The sequence below is a fragment of the Xyrauchen texanus genome, chromosome 4, assembly GCF_025860055.1.
Source record: "Xyrauchen texanus isolate HMW12.3.18 chromosome 4, RBS_HiC_50CHRs, whole genome shotgun sequence".
In the NCBI taxonomy this organism is placed as follows: domain Eukaryota; kingdom Metazoa; phylum Chordata; class Actinopteri; order Cypriniformes; family Catostomidae; genus Xyrauchen; species Xyrauchen texanus.
This window is the reverse complement of record NC_068279.1, coordinates 5,359,679-5,379,586: the sequence shown is the minus strand read 5'-3', so window position 1 is coordinate 5,379,586 and position 19,908 is coordinate 5,359,679. Positions and strand designations below refer to the sequence as shown.

At 39.2% G+C, this 19,908-nt stretch overlaps 1 pseudogene; it reads left to right on the top strand.

Moving 5' to 3' along the window:
- The window catches only part of LOC127643301 (discoidin domain-containing receptor 2-like), a 52,322-nt pseudogene that overhangs the window by 14,143 nt on the left and 18,271 nt on the right, over positions 1–19,908 (top strand).

Sequence of the window (19,908 nt, the reverse complement as noted above, 5' to 3'; positions counted from 1 at the left end):
ACAAAGGCGCTACTTAGGAAACTTGTAGGAAAGTGTATTCGATACCGAGATTGGCTTTCTTCCTCATTATTCCTAATGCCTGCATTAATATGAGCAACCTATTTAGGTGACTGTTTTCATTATAACGTAATTATAATGAAATTATTTATTAAGAGCTAAGAAGACATTTTTGGAATTGTTGTTAATGATACATGCCACTTTATTGTGCTTCAGTTTCTTGCACACGTTTGGCCCCTTGGCACAACCAGAGCGGTCGGTCAGGCCATTACTTTCAATGTGACCAACTCTAACCGAACACTGCTACTGTTTTAGTGACTTTTACTGTTTACATATGGCTTGTGACTCATTGGTTGTTCATATGACAATGAGAATTTAAAGATTTACTTTTTTTTTTGTCATAATAAGTGGTACATTAATAAAAATATATTTTTAAATATATTATAAAAAAAAAAGTATTGATAAGTATTTTTGTTCCATATATAATTAGGACATATTATTGAATGTGGGGGGTGCTTCCTGAAAATAACAAAAATAATCTTTAATGGAATTAAAGAAGCAGAATTGTTAAATAGAATTCTGTACAATTCCCATCCCTGCTCTGCTGTTAGTACAGAGTCTGTTAGCACTGTTGTTTAGTTTCTTTGCTGTTTTTCCTAGTTGGTCACATTAGACACCTTAGAAGATTAGCAAGAGCACTGGCTTCCTGGCACTGGACAGGCATTTAGATTAGCCAAACATTACATAAACATCTGTAACCTCTACCCAGCCCCTCCCATATCCCCCTTCTTTTAACACAATAGCAAAGCGTGTATCACACAATTTCCTTTCAGCTTTGAGAAATTTCATTGACATTCAAGGAATGTTAAAATGTGTTTGTGTGTCCACACCACAGCAGCAGGCGCACGCATTAACGCAGTGTAGTTATATCTAAAATGCACATCCATTGTATCTGCCAGCATTAATATATTTTGCTGAAAAGTATGTTGGAAAGTTGTATGGACCATGTGCCTGGTATCGGTTATCAGAACGTGCCGGGGCCGAGCGACGGAGAGCGACTTACTTTCTTCTGCAGAACACAAACAAAGATTTTTTTAGAAGAGTATCTCAGTTCTGTAGTTCTTCACATTCTTTACATTGACTGTTCTGCCAGGTCCCGTCTCCTCCTTGCCCACCGTACACCGTTACATTGGTGCCATAACCCGGGAAGGAGGAGGGATGCGCTGTCGTGGAATCTTCGCCATTGCAGTCCACCAGGGGATTGAGTCGCCGCTGCCTGGCGACCAGGAGTTAAAGGAACCGCTGCCGTCAACCAGTGGCAGAGGACCAGGCGCCCGATTGTCCAGGGAACAGCAAGCGACTTCTCTCTCTCTCTGTCCGTCAATCTGTTGATTTGTCATTTAAAAGTTTTGTTGACTGATCAGCCGGTTCCTGCCTCCTCCTCGCCCATTCTTCCCCGTTACAGTGAAGTACACAGAAAACTGAGCATTTCAGACAGTGGGCCAAAGGCAAGGTAGAAAAAGGTAATGTAAAACTACATTATAATAGTTTTTTGTGCAAAAAGCTTTACTTACATTATTAGTTAACCTCAGGGAAGTAATAAAATAAAAATGTGCTTGACTAAGGGTCCGCCTTCTACGACGCCGCCTCCTGAGCCTTCCACGGCTCCGCTTCCCACGGCTCCGCCTCCTGAGCCTTCTACGGTTCCACCTCCTGAGCCTTCTACGGTTCCACCTCCTGAGCCTTCCATGACTCCACCTGCCACTGTTCGGCCCCCAGAATTCTCCATGACTCCGCCTACCACGGCCCTGTCTCCGGAACCTTCTACAGCTCTGCCTCCTGAGTCTTCCACGGCTCCGCCCTCGGAGTTCTCCATGGCTGTGGCCCTGAGGCCAACTCCCAGACCTCCTGAACTTGTCCTGTGGCCAACTACCAGGCCTCCAGACCCTACCCTGCGGCCGGCTCCCAGGCCTCCTGAACCTGTCCTTGCCCTGTGGCCGACACTCAGGCCTCCTGAACATGTACCCGTCTTGTGGCCCCCTTGGACTGCCTGTTCGCCCTTTGTGCCCCCCTTGGACTGTCTGTTTGCCCTTTGTGCCCCCCTTGGACTGTCTGTTTGCCCCTTGTGCCCCCCTTGGACTGTCAGTTTGCCCCTTGTGCCCTCCTTGGTCTGCTTGGTGTTTTTCAGCATGTGGAGTCGTGTGGGCCTGGAATCGAACCGCCAACCCTGCGATTAGTGGCCGACCCACTTGACCACCTGAGCCACAGCCGCCCCGACTTAAATGTATATATTTGGCAATTCGATTTCACTCACCAGTGATTGCGTAGTACATTAGTGGAGTATTCTGTAGCGAGATCCTTTCATTGCATGTTGAGAGTACAAGTTGTTCCGTGTAATGCATGTCCAAAGACGAGATCCACGCAACCTATTTGTCACTGAATAAAGTCTCTTTTAATATCCTTTTCTGTCTGTTGTTGATCAAAAACAACAAAAAATATTATTATTATAAAAACTTTTATTCAACTCAAACATAGCACAGATGAGAGCTCATTTACAGGAGCATTTTACAGAAATGTTGTTAAAGAGACAGTACCTGTTTTAGCGTTATTAAACAAATCGATGTAAAATGTTCTTTCATACATAAGCAAAAGGGACATTATAACTGAAATATACCCATTTGAGTCGATGTCGAATCAAGAGCTTGTGAATAGGAATCTAACTGAATCAGGAAATCTGCATTCATACCCAACCTATGCATGACATGACCCCTTTAATACTTCGGTTAGGGGTTTGTTTGAGTCTGTATCTCTAAGGTCACATCCACGTTAATACGTTTTCAATTGAAAACACATTGATTTTGTTACATTTACATCCCCTCATCCACGCTGGAATGGCATTTATATACACCGAAAACTGATACCTTTTGAAAACTCTCTCTAGTACCACGTACTTTGGAAAATGATGACATTAGGAAACATATTCATGTGAATTTGTTCTAACTATGAACAATAGTAATACGGGTGCTTTGCAAGGATTGGTTGTCTATGTTGTTTGTGTAACAAGTGAACTCACTGAACTTGTAATAGTCGTCAGTAATGGCTGATGGTGGTTTGTGTGTAATTGTCTCTGGAGTAATGGCTGGGGCGTGATACAGTCATGAAATCAGACACATTCCTGCGGTCTGAGGTTTGGGGAGACAGAGAGAGAAAGAGACCCTCCACAGTAATCACTATGCAGTCAACACTGCTTCAAACATAAAGCGCACATGGCCTATCCTACTAACGTTTATCTTACTCTTTCTAATGCTGAAACTCACAAGTATCAGTGAGGCCGTGTGGCCTTTGACCCCAGCACAGAGTAGTGCACTCTGGGGTATTGCTGCATACGGAAAAATAATTGAGATAACGGTTTCTGCTCGGCTGCCATAATTAACTTAATGTAAAATGTGCCAATTACAGAATTCCCTTTAGATATACTCTAGTGGTGTCAACATTTTCTATCAAAGATGTGTAGTTTTGTTTTTTGGAACTGTAAATGATATTTTTGATTTTTTGCCTGTTTAATCTTAAAATCGCCACTCCGATCATTTAGAAAAGTAATAGCACACCTCTCCTCAACAAGCCATATGATTAGAGGTATCATTCATGTCCGTAGCACCAACTGCATAGTATGAGTTATACTGGAAAGTTTAATATTTAGGATTAGGTGTTTGTTCACATCTTTAACCATAAGTATGAGCAATAGAAGACCACTAATGATAAAGAAGTTCATCCAAATGTTTGATGGAATGATGGAGATCTCAGAAGAATATGGCTTTATTATATGTTTGTGTAAATGTATGCATGTGTAGAACGTTTCAAAATGAACGTTTACCATTATCAAAAGTATTCCTTTGTCTTGTCATGCTTTTTTGTGTGTGTGCGCCTGGTGGTTACAAAACCAACATTTCGTTAGACAGTCAAATTATGTAGACAGTCAAGGAAGTTCATGTCCAAGACTTTGAATCCATCAAAAGCAAAAAAATGTCATGAAATGCACAACAATACTGCATACATGATGCATCAGCAATTGCTGGCAATGAAATGTTCATTTAGAGTTGCTACATACAAATAGTGCCATGTATCCTAGCTAGCTAATCATTTACATTTATGCATTTGGCAGACGCTTTTATCCAAAGCAACTTACATTGCATTTACTACAGGGACAATCCCCCCGGAGCAACCTGGAGTTAAGTGCCTTGCTCAAGGACACAATGGTGGTGGCTGTGGGGATCAAACCAGCGACCTTCTGATTACCAGTTATGCTACGCCACCACACAGCTAATGATGGTTGTATTTATCTTTAGTCTCAGTGACACTTTATATTTTGAAAAAGAGCCTCTTTTATTCATCCCCAGAGAAATTCCCACCCAGAATGGTACTAATGCGATACTAAGAGATTCCCAGACACATCTACTCTTGCATAGTTTGCATAGTTAGCATAGCAGTGATGCAAATGTGACCTGTGAGTTCCCACTGGACTCAGGGAACCGTGATGATTCTGCAGCTGTACCTCTAGAGAATGTTAAATGGAAAGTAGATGCTACAGCATTCAAATGTTTCTCTTTTCATATCTTTCCCTCTTTAGAGATGTAGTCTGTACTCTGGTCTGTGGGCAGACTCCGAGGTCTCACTATGCTGCTCTATCTGCTGTTGGTCTTTCAAACGAAGGTCGATGCCCAGATAGACCCAGGTAATGTTACATACACATATAAACAAACATACCCATGCATACAGATACGGCCTGCCACTGCCCACTCTTACATAAACTTAACGTGGAAAAAATAAAAATGTCAGATTTTATATAGAGGTATAGATATATCCTTTTGTTGCCCAGTTTGCATACTTCTACTAAGCAATGTACCATATTAACGTACGTTCTGCACTGGCAATAGAGCGCAACTGTCGGGTTCTGAAACTGAAAATCCTATTCATTTTCTCCATAGACTGAATTATTTTAAACAGTAACTTATTAACCTTTAAAGACAGACCTAGCGTGAGCTTTGAGGTTGTTAATCGATGGTATATGCTTCCATTGAAGCCACCAGTCTGCGTTAGTTAAACTTAATTGTTAAAATGTTTTGTTAAATCGTGTTTAGTTCAGGTGAAGAACTAAACTTATCATGATCCAGCAGAGAAAGATCCACCAATCAGAGAATCACGGCCAACAAAGTGTGACAAAAGAGCTCTGCAGTGACCGCCCACTTCCATGACGCACTGTGATTGATGCAATCAAGTCAGTCTGCCTACACTCACAAACTACTTACACTAATGCGTTTGTTTGAAAACGCATCTTTTTCTCTATGTTTTAGCCTTCCGTCCACACTGAGACTGCTTTTTTGACAGTGAAAACTGAGCTTTTCGAAACGCCGTCATTGCATAAAAATGTAGACAATCAGGATGGCGGCCTATGTTGATGGGCGCTGTTGCCCCTGATATCCACTTTGATAGCGTTGTTAAAGATAAATGTTACTTTGTACAACCTTAACATTGCATTCATTCAGAGGCGAAGGGAAGTTTACTCGAAATTGGTGTCCAGCGGTGGAACACCAAGATAATTGTGTTTAAGACTGTACATGGAACAGTGATTTTACGAATGCGCAGTAAGGGGATTTAATCGTTTTCATACGTTTAAGTGTGTACTAGCAACTTTTCGAAAATTTTTGAAAATGGAAGTGTGGACGGAGCATTTGAAAACGAAAATGCATTTTTCTAATTTATCCAGATTAATGTGGGCGTGGCCTTATATATTTATATACAATGTATATATCTGAAAATTTTGCAGTACAATTAAAATATATTGTTTCTACACTTAGAATGAACAACTTTACATCAATAGTTTTTTATTGTACATCGTGTTTTTATTTGATTGTTAAATTAAAAATTCTTCATGGGATTTACATGCGGGATTGCATTCCGACTTTTTTGCTTCAAATCAAATTTTATAATGTTGTGATTCACCTCGGAGCTGGTTGGTGTGGTTCATGGCTTAGAACTCTTTCATGAGGGATTTTGTTAAATCCCTATGAAAGAAATTAATGGGAAAAATACTTACGGAACTAAGATGGCTGAATAAGTGGGCGGGCACCGATGCACTCTATAGTAAGTATGTACTTTTAAGTATTAAGTCAGCCAGTGCACCAGTGCTGTGTCCTAAAAGCTTCATAAAATTTAAGCTTGACCACATCAGAGAACCATCAAACCAATACTTTTCCATAGAGAAATGGATTGTGAGCAATATTAGCCTAAAAGCATACTTGTAACATGCTTCTACTGGAATTTTGACATGTTTTTTAATGACTATTATTAAAGTGTATTCAAATACACTTCGGTTTAACGCTAGGCTGCATACATTACTTGTTTTTCTAACCGTGCTTACTCTGAACACACACTATGATGCACCTGGAATAATTTGCAGTAATTAGTGGGTCCACAAGGTGGCAGCCAAGTTTAGCCATTGCTTTCATAAAGAAGTAGTAAAAGACACAAAGGTGGAAACTACAACAGTCGACGTGCATCCCAATAACGCATCTGTGAGGAGGCCAGGACATACTTGCATTTGTATAACTCGAGTCTGAAGGACTACAAAGATGAATTTATAGGTCTGTGTATATGCACACGGTCAAATGAAGTATACTTTGAAAGGTTGAGCATTTGGTTGTATACGTTGGGCTTGGATACTTTGTAGTATACTAAGCAAATTTAGCCTATATGACAATTATTAATGTTTGTATAAAAGCCCACTCAGCACACTGCTACTCTTGGATTTGTCAAAAACATTCACCTTTTCAAATTCCAATATTTTCCAGCTCAGTGTCGTTATCCTCTCGGAATGGAGGATGGAAGGATCAAAAATGATGACATCACTGCCTCCAGCCAATGGTATGAAACCACAGGCCCTCAGTATGCAAGGTATGATACATATGATAGCAACTATTGAAAGTTATCTTCCTTTATATTCTGTGTGTTTCAGTGCTCTCCTCAAAGTTCTGTAGTTTCTTCAAAGAAACGTCCTTTTAAAAAAGTTCCTAAAATGTTACTTAGACTTAAAACGTACGTTTTAAGTAACTTTAAATCTTTCGGTTGTGGAATAAATTAAATATGGATGACAAAGCGTATTTTTACAATGGTGCATAGGTAACCAAAACATTTTGATTTGAGTGATGCTGCATCCACACTGATTGGCAGTTCTACACGGAATCTGCACACCTTTGCACACAATCCGCCTTTGAGATAATGTGGGTATAATGGCACTTTTCCACTTCACGTTACGGTTCGACTCGACTCTACTCGCTTTACTTTTCTGAGCTTGCTTTCCACTGCTCTATAGTACTGCCTCAACGTGGGTGGGTTTATAGGCTGATCGTCATAGTTACGCTGCCTCTACTGCCGTGACATCATCTTAAACACGACACAAACATTACTGACCAAAACAATAACACAACCGCTAGCTGTTAGCTACTAGCTCATTGTGCTGCATAAAACAGTTGTTGCATGGTGATTTTACACAAGTGTAACAGTTAAATTGGCCTGGTTGTTTTAGAAGCATACTTTCAAGTAGCTGGTCAACTAAATAAATTGAAGCTTTCAAGCAGAATATAGAGTTAAAATAAGAAAACATACCATCCTCCATCGTGTATCAACGCCAGTCCAGGGCACTCTCCCTCCCATTGCTCGCCGGTTTAGATAGCGTCCATTTGGTTGTATCACTTCCACTTTTCCTTGATGGTTCTATAGTCACTTTTACTTTTTTTACTTTTCCCTACACTGTTGGTAGGTCCGGTGTTAGCCGTGTATGGCCAACAGCTGATACACTTCCTGAAAGACTTTTTAGTTTTGCGGCGTTTCTTTCATCGCTAACGAGTGGACCGTCTGCACCTCGTTTATTGACCATTGCGTGGTTTTGCGCACAGCCATTTCTTTTTTCACAATTTGAAAGGCGCGTGAACAAATGATACTGTTATCGCTGTTGCTAACTTTAAAACTAGCGGATTGATATCCCGTGTCGGAAATCCAGTGACGCTGGTAGTGACAATTCTCCCTGACCAATCAGTGATCTGCAGGATTTTGACGTCACATTTAGTATCAGCTCGGCTCGCTTGAACCTCGACTGAGGTGGTACTAAAAAAAGTATCAGGTACCAGGTACTATCCACAGTGGAAAACCCCCACAAAGTGAGCAGAGTCGAGTTGTACCGTGCAGTGGAAAAGACCCATAATGTAAGTCTGTCATCTACATCTAAGCGTTTGTCTATTCTTCAGGTTGAACAGAGAGGAGGGTGATGGTGCATGGTGTCCTGCTGGTCAGCTGCAGCCCTCTGATGTTCAGTATCTTCAGCTGGACCTTCGTCAGCTTGTCTTCCTCGCCATTGTTGCAACACAGGGTCGATATGCACGCAACTCCGTATACGCAGTATGCACGCAAATACCGTCTAGAGTACAGTCGTGATGGACACCGATGGATCGCCTGGAAAAACCGTTTTGGCTACGAGGTACAAAAAGAAAACTGTAGGATATGACTATGAAATATGATATGCTTTAAGATATATTGTCTAGATCAGTATCAAATATGGTTATGATATATTATAAATGGATACATTTTATTATTAATAATCCCAGAAGTCAATAGTGCTATAGTACATAACTACGGTTTATAATTCAAACCAATTCAGTTTATTTGTATAGTGCTTGTTTCAATACATTTTGCTGCATAGCAGCTTTACAGAAAAACATACAAATAGAGAATACAGCAAAAACAGTGCATTAAGTGCCCAGTGAGCAAGCCAAAGACAACATTGGCAAGGAAAAACTCTCTTAAGAAGTTTTTTAAGTAAGTTACTGATAATCACAGGAATTCTGTTCACAACAGATTGATTATTGAATAGTAAAGTTCAATAAAGTGAAAAACAGTAGTTGGGGTGTAAATGATGGAACTTGGTGTTGGAGATGCGACCGAGTGATAAGTACATATGCTTTGCCACATTGAGCCATGGTGTGCATGTAGGTGACACAGTTTTGAATCCAGCTAGTGACATTCCCAGATTTAGTCTGTCATATTCTACTGGGTAGCCCCGCCCACAGTGAAATCTCATTGGTCCAAATCCCAAGATACAGATTTTTCTATTTCTATTCACAAGCTCTCGATTCTTAATTAAAAGAGACATTTTTAAATGACAATGGATTGCGTGGATCTCGTCTTTGGACACACAAGCTGTGTCCCAAACGACACATAATACACTATATACTTACAAAATATACTATGCACTCAGCCATGTAGTGTATGAATTTTAAAAGTATAGTATAGTCCCAAATGGATCACTTAACATTTTTTTTACTACACGAAAGGATTTGCCATTTAACAGCTGATGGAAGTGACGTTTCAAGAGCACGTGATACGTTGACACTAGCTTTAGCGCTTTAGCCAACCTGCACTTCTATCTTAAACAACGTGCATATTCACACAGCTTGGAGTGCATGAAGTGTCCAACGTTCCACACTTGAAAAAAGTGCATCATCCGGGTACTTAAAGTACACTTCTTTTTCCTGCATTTTTAGTTTTAACATGCTACTTACACTACACATTGGCGTAGGATAGTGCAGAAGTGTGCAGTTTGGGATGTACTTAATGAACGAATCAAACCAAACTTTAACTCTCAACACGCAGTGAAAGGATATTGAAATTCTTCCCCACTGTACTACACAATCAATGGTGAGTGAAATCGAACATTTACCTGCCAGTGGCTTTTTATAGACATTTTAGTCTCATAGCATGAAACTTGGTTGCAAAGAGTTATTTCCTGTCATTGTAGTAGTGGGTAGATCTTGGGATCTAAGATTCGATATCGAGATCATTAAAATGAAGATCATTGGTAAATCGATATTTTTACCCAGTCCTATTTTTTATTTAGTCTCACAGCATTTTCGTTTTCAGCTTGGAGACAAAAATTCCTAGAAACTTTGGACACGTGTAATGTTAAGTAGTGTAATAAATTGTATTGTAAATGTCCTGCTCTCCAGATTATAATGGGCAATGTAAACACATATGACTCTGTTGTGAGAGACCTCAATCCTCCAATCATCACTCGTTTCCTGAGGCTGATTCCCGTCACTGATGCTGTGCAAACGGTGTGTATGAGAGTGGAGCTGTTTGGATGCCCCTGGCTCGGTGAGTTATAACAATTACAAACATATACAGTAATTGCATAATACAATTCATGTCAATCATTACAAACTAGATTTTTACAGTTTCTGAAGAAAATATGAGTGGTGCTTGAAAACTGTTTACACAAACTGTTTCTAGGGCAAAATCCTGTACAGTATATGCATGTACAGTAGACAAACTGGCACACTAGCCTATAGGCATGTGAGCTACAGTATGCGTGATCTCAGGCCGATCATGCTAATTCAGTTTTATACTTGCATGTAGGCTACAGACTGAAGCAGCAGGATTTGGCAGTGAGTAGAAGAACTCAAAGAGCTACATTCAAACAGCTGTTGCCTATGTAGATTTGCCCCCTAGTGTCTGATTAGCTGCAATTTAGTCTAATTTGACCTCAATTACTGGAGCATTTTTAGAATGAGCCAAGGCAGCTGTGCAATTACATTCAAGAGCTAAAACAATATTACAGTTTGGGACCACTTTGTCTTTTCTTTCTCCTGGTGTGCAGATGGCCTGACGGCATACAGCTCTCCTGAGGGTCAGACTATGATGGCTCCGGGCCATCCCATTACACCACTCAACGACTCCACATATGACGGCGCTCTACAACGCAGGTGAAATTCTAATCTAATCCTGAAGGATTCAAATAATATGTTCAGTGGGGGCCTGGGGAGCTCAGTGAGTAAAGACGCTGACTACCACCCCTGGAGTTTGTGACATGCTGAGTGACTCCAGCCAGGTCTCCTAAGCAACCAAATTGGCTTGGTTGCTGGGGAGGGTAGAGTCACATGGAGTAACCTGCTTGTGGACGCTATTATGTGGTTCGCTCTCGGTTGGGTGCGTGTTGAGTTGTGCGTGGATGGTGTGACGCTACCACACGTGCTATGTCTCCGTGGTCAAGCCACGTGATAAGACGCGCGGATTGATGGTCTCAGACGTGGAGGCAACTGAGATTCGTCCTCCGCCACCCGGATTGAGGCGATTCACTACGCCACCATGAGGATTTAGAGTGCATTGGGAATTGGGCATTCCAAATTGGGGAGAAAAGGGGGAGAAACATTACATAAAATACAAAACATTATATGTACAGTATTCTTTTAAAGGGATGATACATGTTCAGTATAAGTTAAGCTCAATCGACAGCATTTGTGGCATAAAGTTGATTACCACAAAATATATTTCAACTCGTCCTCCTTTTCTTTAAAAAAAGCTAAAATCTGGGTTACAGTGATCCACTTACAATGGAAGTGAATTGGGCGATTTGGTTTTCAAAAGTATAGTCTAAAGACGTAAATAATATGCATGTTAACATGATTTCAGTGTGATCAATTAGTTTACTAACCTTTTAACCTAAACGTCATTGCTGTGACGACGAACTACCGTAAACTTGTAATCCTGCTAAATGTAAACATTTAAAAATGAAGTTTTAAAGACTTTACAGCTCAAATGATACACACATTTTAACAGAAAAATTAATATAAGTGCTTTTATAAATGTATAAGCTTCTGAACTCATACGATAGATTTGTGTGAGAATCGGATCGAAATAAGCTATTTTATTTCGAAAATATGGCGGATCTGGCAGATATTAAGAAAATATCTGCCAGAGCTCTCAATTCTCATTTGTGCATATTCAAATTATATAACCCTTGTTATTAATGACACCTGTGGCCGTTAAGTGAACTGCAGCAGCTACCTGTTGCTCGTGCACACACTCAATAGGGATGCGAGCATCGACCAAAACAATGAAGTAACATACAAAGAGACTGAACGTGATTCACTGACATCATGCTGACAGATGAGGTAGCATAATTAAAATTACACAGTTATGATTGTTTTACTACAAACTTTGAGACTGAATATTATATTTGACTCTCCAGTGCTGGAAAAGGGCTAAAGTGTGGATAATGGTCTGACTAATCACTTTTCTTTGCATGATACATTGACAACATTTATAGGATAGCCTATATCGCCGTTAGCTAGCTAGCCAGCTTTATCAATAGCTGTTAGCTAAATTTGGTGGATGATGACAGTAGCTGTCTTTAAAATAGACTGTACATTATAAATTCAGTTTTGATATATATCGATGCACTATTGTTTTATAATAATAGAATGTATATATATTTTCTGTATAATCAAGTTACGTTACACTAATGAATGGTGCTTTTTGCATTATCTTGAACATTGTCTAGCATTCATTTCATGTATTATTGTAGTTTATCTGGCTGAATAATTGCAGATTAACATTGACATTAACCTGACTTTTAATATACTGTAAAGAGAAGATCGTTTAAATTATTTGAAAGTTATGAAGCAATGTAGCTTGCAATTCATCAGTGTTAGCAGGCAAGATCAAGTTAGCTAAAATGACACAGATCGATCCTTATGGCACTATATTTCACATGCTTTGCAGTTATGTAAGATTACCTGTCCAATAAGAAGAATGCCAATTCAGGGTCGGTTTTGATCCCTAAAACCGATCGAAAGTCCCTCCAGGAATAAAATGCCCTGCCGATGTTCACTCTAGTTTTCACTCGACCACGATCATGTTCCCGCTTAGCCAGATGGGATTCAGTAGATAAGGGAGCCGGATGTTTGCTGGATTCCATCTCTAAGACAACGTAACCTAGTGTTGCAGACAGTTGTCACTGTTGAATAGCGGAAGAGAAGCGCTGAAGCAAGGCTATCGGGAGCACGGATAAACGTCACATCCTTTGGATTTTCCCGGCAAAAGCGACCCGCTCCCTTTGCATAAAGTTCAGTCTACAGGCTTTAATAGGCAACCTAGGAACTCCGGGAAGGACTCATTTTTTAAGTTGAGTTACAAGCCGTTCACACATTGGCCAAAAAAAAGACGAATATTACATGAAACTTTTTACATATTGCACCATAAATAATATTCAAACTTTGCATGTCATGTTCGGTTATGAGACATTAAGAACCAATGTCATTTGGTGTCATTCAAATCAAACATTCCATAATGTGTCTTGATGCTTGAATAGTCGCATATATGCAGATGAGAATTAAGAGCTACCTTTTAGATTGACTTCAGAAGACTTGTATAGTGCACAAGTCATATGGGCTACTTTTATGGTATCTTTATAGTGCTTTTTTGTCCTCTTTGGAGTTTGAATTCCCCTGGTCACTGTTTGCTTTTATTGTGTGCAGAACAGCTACTTGTACAAGCTTTCACTTTTTGTTCTCCACGGTAGAAAGTCATAGAAGTTGAGAGTGAGTAAATATCAGCCATATGTGGATGAGTAAATGGGTGAGCTAACCTTTTAACTACACCACAATTTAGAGGTTATCGGCTTCTTCACATTGATTCTACTTCCTCTCTTTCCTGCCTTTACAATTCATCCTGTTAAACTTAGAATTGCAGAGTTTTCAGGGCCATTCTATGCTCAAACAATTAGGATTGTATTTAAATTCTAGAATGATTGCTAATCACTAAACGCCAAAATCTTAAGTGCTTCCTGTCTCTCATTGCTCCCACAGAAAGCTGTCTGGGGGGCTGGGCCAGCTGGCGGATGGTGTGATTGGTCAGGATAATTTTGTGCAGAGGTGGCAGAACCGTTTGTGGCCCGGATATGACTACGTGGGTTGGCGGAATGACAGCTTGAGCCCTGGATATGTGGAGATGGAATTTCAGTTTGACAGACAACGAAACTTCACTTCTATGAAGGTGAGAATGGAGGACAAGCTACGGTATGCGAACACAGTGTGATTACGATACGGTTTAAAGAGGTCTGGCTGTTCTGAATGTGTCGGGTTAAGTTCTATTAACACTTGTGACATGCCACAGGTTACCACAGATAATAATTTTGACATTGATATTTCTCCTTTTTGTTAATAGGTTCACAGTAATAACATGTTCTCTCGTGGTGTGAAGATCTTTGCATCCATGTCGTGTGTGTTTAAAGCACACCTCATCTCAGAGTGGGAACCGGAGCCGGTGGAATTCCACACCGTCCTAGACGACCGGAACCCAAGCGCTCGCTATGTGACCGTTCCGTTAAAGCACAGAACGGCTACGGCTCTGCGCTGCCGTTTCTACTTTGCCGACACTTGGATGATGTTCAGTGAAATCTCATTCCAGTCTGGTATGAAATGAAAGCAGTTCACCTCTCCTGTCCACTGCCATTCCTTTTGTTTTTCCTCTTTAAAGTTCAGTCAGAACAGCCAGTGAAATACTTTTCCTATTATTATTTCCAATTGCAAATTCTACTTTGACACCGTCTTTCAATGTGACCCCAAATCCTCAATTGTTCTCATTTATAAAGATGGGAAATGAGTAGTTGATGCATAATATGCCCATTAACTTTTTTAATCAACATTAATATTTTAGGTTTAAATTTATGTTTTGATATATTTATATTAGAGGCTGAAGCATATATGATACCTAGAAGTGGTGAAAAGGGCAGATAACCGATCAATCAGCCGATACTTTTTAAAGTCTTTCCTTAATTTGATGGTCACAACAAGAGTCCAAAATAAATAAAATCCCAAATGCTGTTTATAATAACTAGAAAATATGAAGATTTGGTGCATAAGCGGGACTTTTAACTATAAACAAACCTGAAATTCACCTGGGACTCTTATTTTGAAATGACAGAGACGCCTCCATTACAGTGCCCCACTTTTTACCAAATTAAACTTTTCATTGCCTATACAGTATATTTCACTAGATGTAGTTTTTTTTAGTTTTTTAAGATAGAAACAAGCCATATAGAGTATACAGGTGGTACTACAAGCTTGCATTTCTCAGGAATTTCTCAGGAAAGCGTTGCGATTAAATGCGCTTATTTTTTTTAACGCGTTATTTTTTGTAAAATTATTTATTATTTACGTTATTAACACGTTAAATCGACAGCCCTAATATATATATATAAATTTTTGTCTGTCTATAAATATTTTTAGATAGTCTACTTGCAGGTCATGTTTACTCACGAAAAATATGTCACGTTATTTTATTGCACATGCTTACTTAAAGTGATGTAATTTGATGTTTTGTGATTTATTGTGTTTGTATAATTTTTGCATTGCAGCATCTAATGTGCTTTCTACTCAGAGGCCCCCAGTGTTTACTCCCCCTTTATATGTGTCTAACAGCAATGCACAATATACTACACAAAAAACAGGTAAAGAGTCACTGTGCTGATAGTACACAGTAATTTTCAACATCAAAAGTCAACATCAAATCAAAATAATTTGTCTTATTGCAAATTATTCATCATGCTTTTTATTCCAAAGGAAAAATAATGTCTTTTTTAACAACCTGTAACATAGTAGAGTACTTTTTTACAGTACAGTCAAACTGTAAAAGACTATTATCATTCAAAATTAAGCATCAATTTTAAAAACACATCACATTTTACCATAATGTGTAAAAAGGGTTGCAAACATTGACTTCTAGAATATGCTTGGACTCATGTATAACATAGTATGAATGACCATTTTAAACCCTCTGTGTTTCTACAGAGGACAGGACAACAACATCAAAGACAGGTTTCCCTGAAGAGGGCAGAACACCGATTCTAATTGGCTGTCTCGTGACTATTATTCTCCTGTTGGTGGTGATCATCTTCCTGATTCTCTGGTGCCAATATGTGTGCAAAGTCCTGGAGAAAGTGAGTGTGCATGTTTTCATGTTTTTTGGGAGGTGTAGCAATGAGTGTTTCCCAACAATATGTAAAATGTTTAAAGGGATGTGTCACCCAAAAATGAAACTTCTCAGCATTTACTCACCCTCATGTCAAGTGATCTCCACTTTCACTTTTACATCTGAAAGTTGCATGCGGTGCTTGTTTAGCATGCGGGATCAAGGGTGGCGTGGTGTTGTTCTAGACAGAGTCAATCAAGCCAAACAGGGAGTTTCTACGATGTTCTGATGCAGAGATATGTGTTTTGCTGCTTGGTTGCTAGGGTATGCCCATCTTGTTGCTAAGCAGTTGCCAGAAGGCTACTTGCTGTCTTAATTCATGCAAGCCAATAATGAAGTCTCTAAGACATTCTGATCCTGAGATACCATCTAAGCGATTTTGAATGGTAGTCAATGGGGTTTGGTTGCTAGGGTGCTCTAAATGATTGCTAGGGCATAGCTATTCAATTTCCAAGGTGATACTTAAAGACTGATTGGTGGCCTGAGTGAACTGAGCCCGCCCCATGTCTCTACAACATTCTGATTGGGAGATATGATCCCACAAAATTCAGAGTCTTGTCATTGTAGGAAAAAACTATTGTTTTCATGGGTGAGACCCTTACCATAGTATGCCTAAGAGGTGTTTTTGGACCAGTTTTACCCCCCAGTGGTACATCTTACCCCAATCTCATGTTATGCTCCAAAGCTGCTCGCTAGACCTAATGAAATGAGTCAACCTACATGTCTCTACTAAATTCTGATCCGGACATATGATCAGTCAAAATTTGTGGCAATGCAAAGTCTATGGGATTTTTCAGGACGTTTTTTTGCCCCCAGTGGTGCACCATACCTCCAACACCTTAGAAAAGTCATAGCACAGGTGTCCTAGGTTGTATAGTATAGGTTCACATCCTGCATTAAAAATGTAAAAACAAAAATGCAACAAAAGCAATTCACACCATATGTGTGTTTTTTCTCAGTGTTTTGTGCAGGAAAATGCAGACACTGGAAAAACATAGAGACCTGGTGCAATGGTCAAAGACGTCCATCTGGCATGTTTATATAGATGGATGTAATAAGAGTTTTGGTGTCGTAGGTGGTCTGTTCAGCAGGCATGCTCAGATATTACATGAGTCACTTTTAAAAATGAAACCCATTAAAATTGTCTGATTGCCTTTTCTGGTAAACGCACCACATCTGCTATTCCCTCATGCAACAGCTTTCCTTCTATTATCCATTTTGCTACCATTCACACATCAGCGCCAACATGCAGTTAAACTCTGTGATGTCAGTAAATTAACTTTAATCTGTTAATCTGATCACCTGGCTTTTGGACCTCTGTTTACAGTACCTCATTCCCGAAGGATGCTAGTTATTTTATCATAAGTAATGGAGTCACTTAGGGCTGTATTGTCGTGCGCATGCTAATTCTAAGCACGATTTTTATGCCAGCGCAAAGCACAAGTGGTGGTGGGTGGGAGTTTCATCTGTGGGTGTATGCGTGCAAACTGTGTGTGTATTAGATCTTAATGAGGTGGCGCAAAGCAAAATTTGCTGTTTTCCTGAGAAATAGGTCATTGCGCTAAGACATTTTAAAAGCACTCCTGTGTTCTGTGCAAAGAATAAATTCAGTTTCTATTTTTGAAGTTTGGAGATTCCACCAGCAGGTGGTAATAATAATTTCACGTCCAAACTCCAAAATATTGGTGGAACATCAAAAGATGTCCCCGACAATTGCCGTTTTATTAAACTGTTATTATTATTATGATTATATTTATATTTACAATTGTATTTATTATCTAATTTGTACTGTTGTTTTTCCACATGCCGGTGAAAGTTGGAGATGGTAAAATGTTTGGATTTTGTATGTTTGTATTAAAAAAAAAAATTATTTTTACCACTTCATTATTTTGATTCGATTTTCGTTTCGTTTGAATTGTAATTTGAATTAAGAAATATTTTTGGTTTCATTTTTTGTTTCATTAAATAATCTAATTGTTCAAAATAAAAATCGAATGTTATAAGTGAACTGCATGCCGATACAATCACTCAAGTTTGAGCGATATGTAAAAAGTATTTTAGCGATGAAAAAAAATATCGCAATATCCGATTACATCGCCAACTCCCCTGTCGAAGGTCGGTGAATTGTGCTTTAAAAAATGTATTCATTTATTGAAACATGAAAAATAAGCTCTAACAGCTTTGTTCACACTTAGCATCAAAACGGAACTTTTCCAGAAATATTACAACTTCTAATTCTGGAAAATTGCCAGAGCTGATTTACCAGTATTTCCCAGCATGTCCTGTTCGCATGTGTCCTCTGAATAGAAAAGGCTGTATGTGTTAAAGCGACAATAGTTACATATTCAATACAATAGTGGAAACTAATTTCCTCTTTGAGGACAATAAAATTATTTATCTATCTATTCATTTAAACACCCAAAATCTCTTTGTTGACCTCATGGTAAATGGTCTGCACTTATAGAGCGCCTTTTTAAGCCTTAACACTAATCAAAGTGCTTTACACTGCTTCACACACACACACACACACACACACACACACACACACACACACACACACACACACACACACACACACACACACACACACACACACACACACACACACACACACGGCAGCAGAGCTGCTATGTAAGGTGCCAGCCTGCCATTGGGAGCAACTTGAGGTTCAGTGTCTTACCCAAGGACACTTCAGCATGTGGAGTTGTGTGGGCCAGGATTCGAACCACTAACCCTGTGATTAGTGGCTGACCCGCTCTTCCAACTGAGCCACAGCCGCCCCACTCTTTTAATCCTCTTACTTACTCTTTCTCTCTTACACCCCTTCTCTCTCTCTCTCTCTCTCTCCCACAGGCTCCCAGGCGTATTTTGGAGGAGGAGGTTACCGTCCGTCTTTCCTCCTGCAGTGACACTATAATCCTGCAGACTCCCCCAGTGCCCCCCCGCATCTCCCTCGACCCTCCGTATGAGAGGATCTTCCTGCTGGACCCCCAGTATCAGGATCCCGCTGCGCTCAGGAACAAACTGCCCGAGTTGTCACAAAGCGCAGAGGACTCTGGTACACTTATACACATTTTATGTTTTTACTTATTTATTTTTATCCACAATTTACAATCGCATTTAATCAAACTACACAGTGATGACTAAGACTTTATAGATATTACAGTTTAATTTTCTGTTAATGCATTATTTTCTGTAAAGCTATAGCTTTGAAACAATTTGTGTTGTGAAAAGGGCTATACAATTAAAAATGACTTGACACAAACAGCACCAGCACAAGACACTCGACCAATGCATGCAAGGTGAATCTCACAAAACCTTTCAAGAACATCCAGATCATATTTCACTCCAAAAACCAACATTTTTTAAGCTTAGTTTAAGGACCATTTTATGATGACGTTATTTTCTTGACAATTAAGCACATTTTCCCCCTAAATCCTCATTATCGTAAAACAAAAAAACGCTTTATTATAATATGGAGAAAAAAAATTATTATATAAATTATGTAAATTGTAACGTATTTATACATCATTATAGTATTTGTTAAACTGGGGCTATGAATCGATTAAAAACATTTAACAATATATTGCACAGTTTCCTATAATTAATGGCACATTAGAATATATTCATAAATATATTTACTTTATACTTTGTCTGAAAGAGAAAGTTGTTTATTTAATTATTTAAATATGTACATGTTAAAATGTTCTGTTTTTTGCGGATGGGAGTACATTTTTTAAAGGTATATATCTTTGATATAATATTCATGCCATAAAAACAGCAGACATGCTGTAATTAAAAGTTGGGAGAAATCTTCTGGCGTTTTTCAGGGGTCTTCTGGACTTTATTCAATTCATATCAAGCTTTAATTTTTTATTTAAGGTTTAAAATCTCTAAACTATTATTTCCTCTTAATTGAAATCCAAGTCCGCTTCCGTATTTATTATGCCCGGTTCACGTGTCTTGCATAATGAATAAGCATGCACACACACACACACACACACACAATCAGTTTCTGTGCAAGGATTTACAGTCCAGTCGAGCGAGCACCTC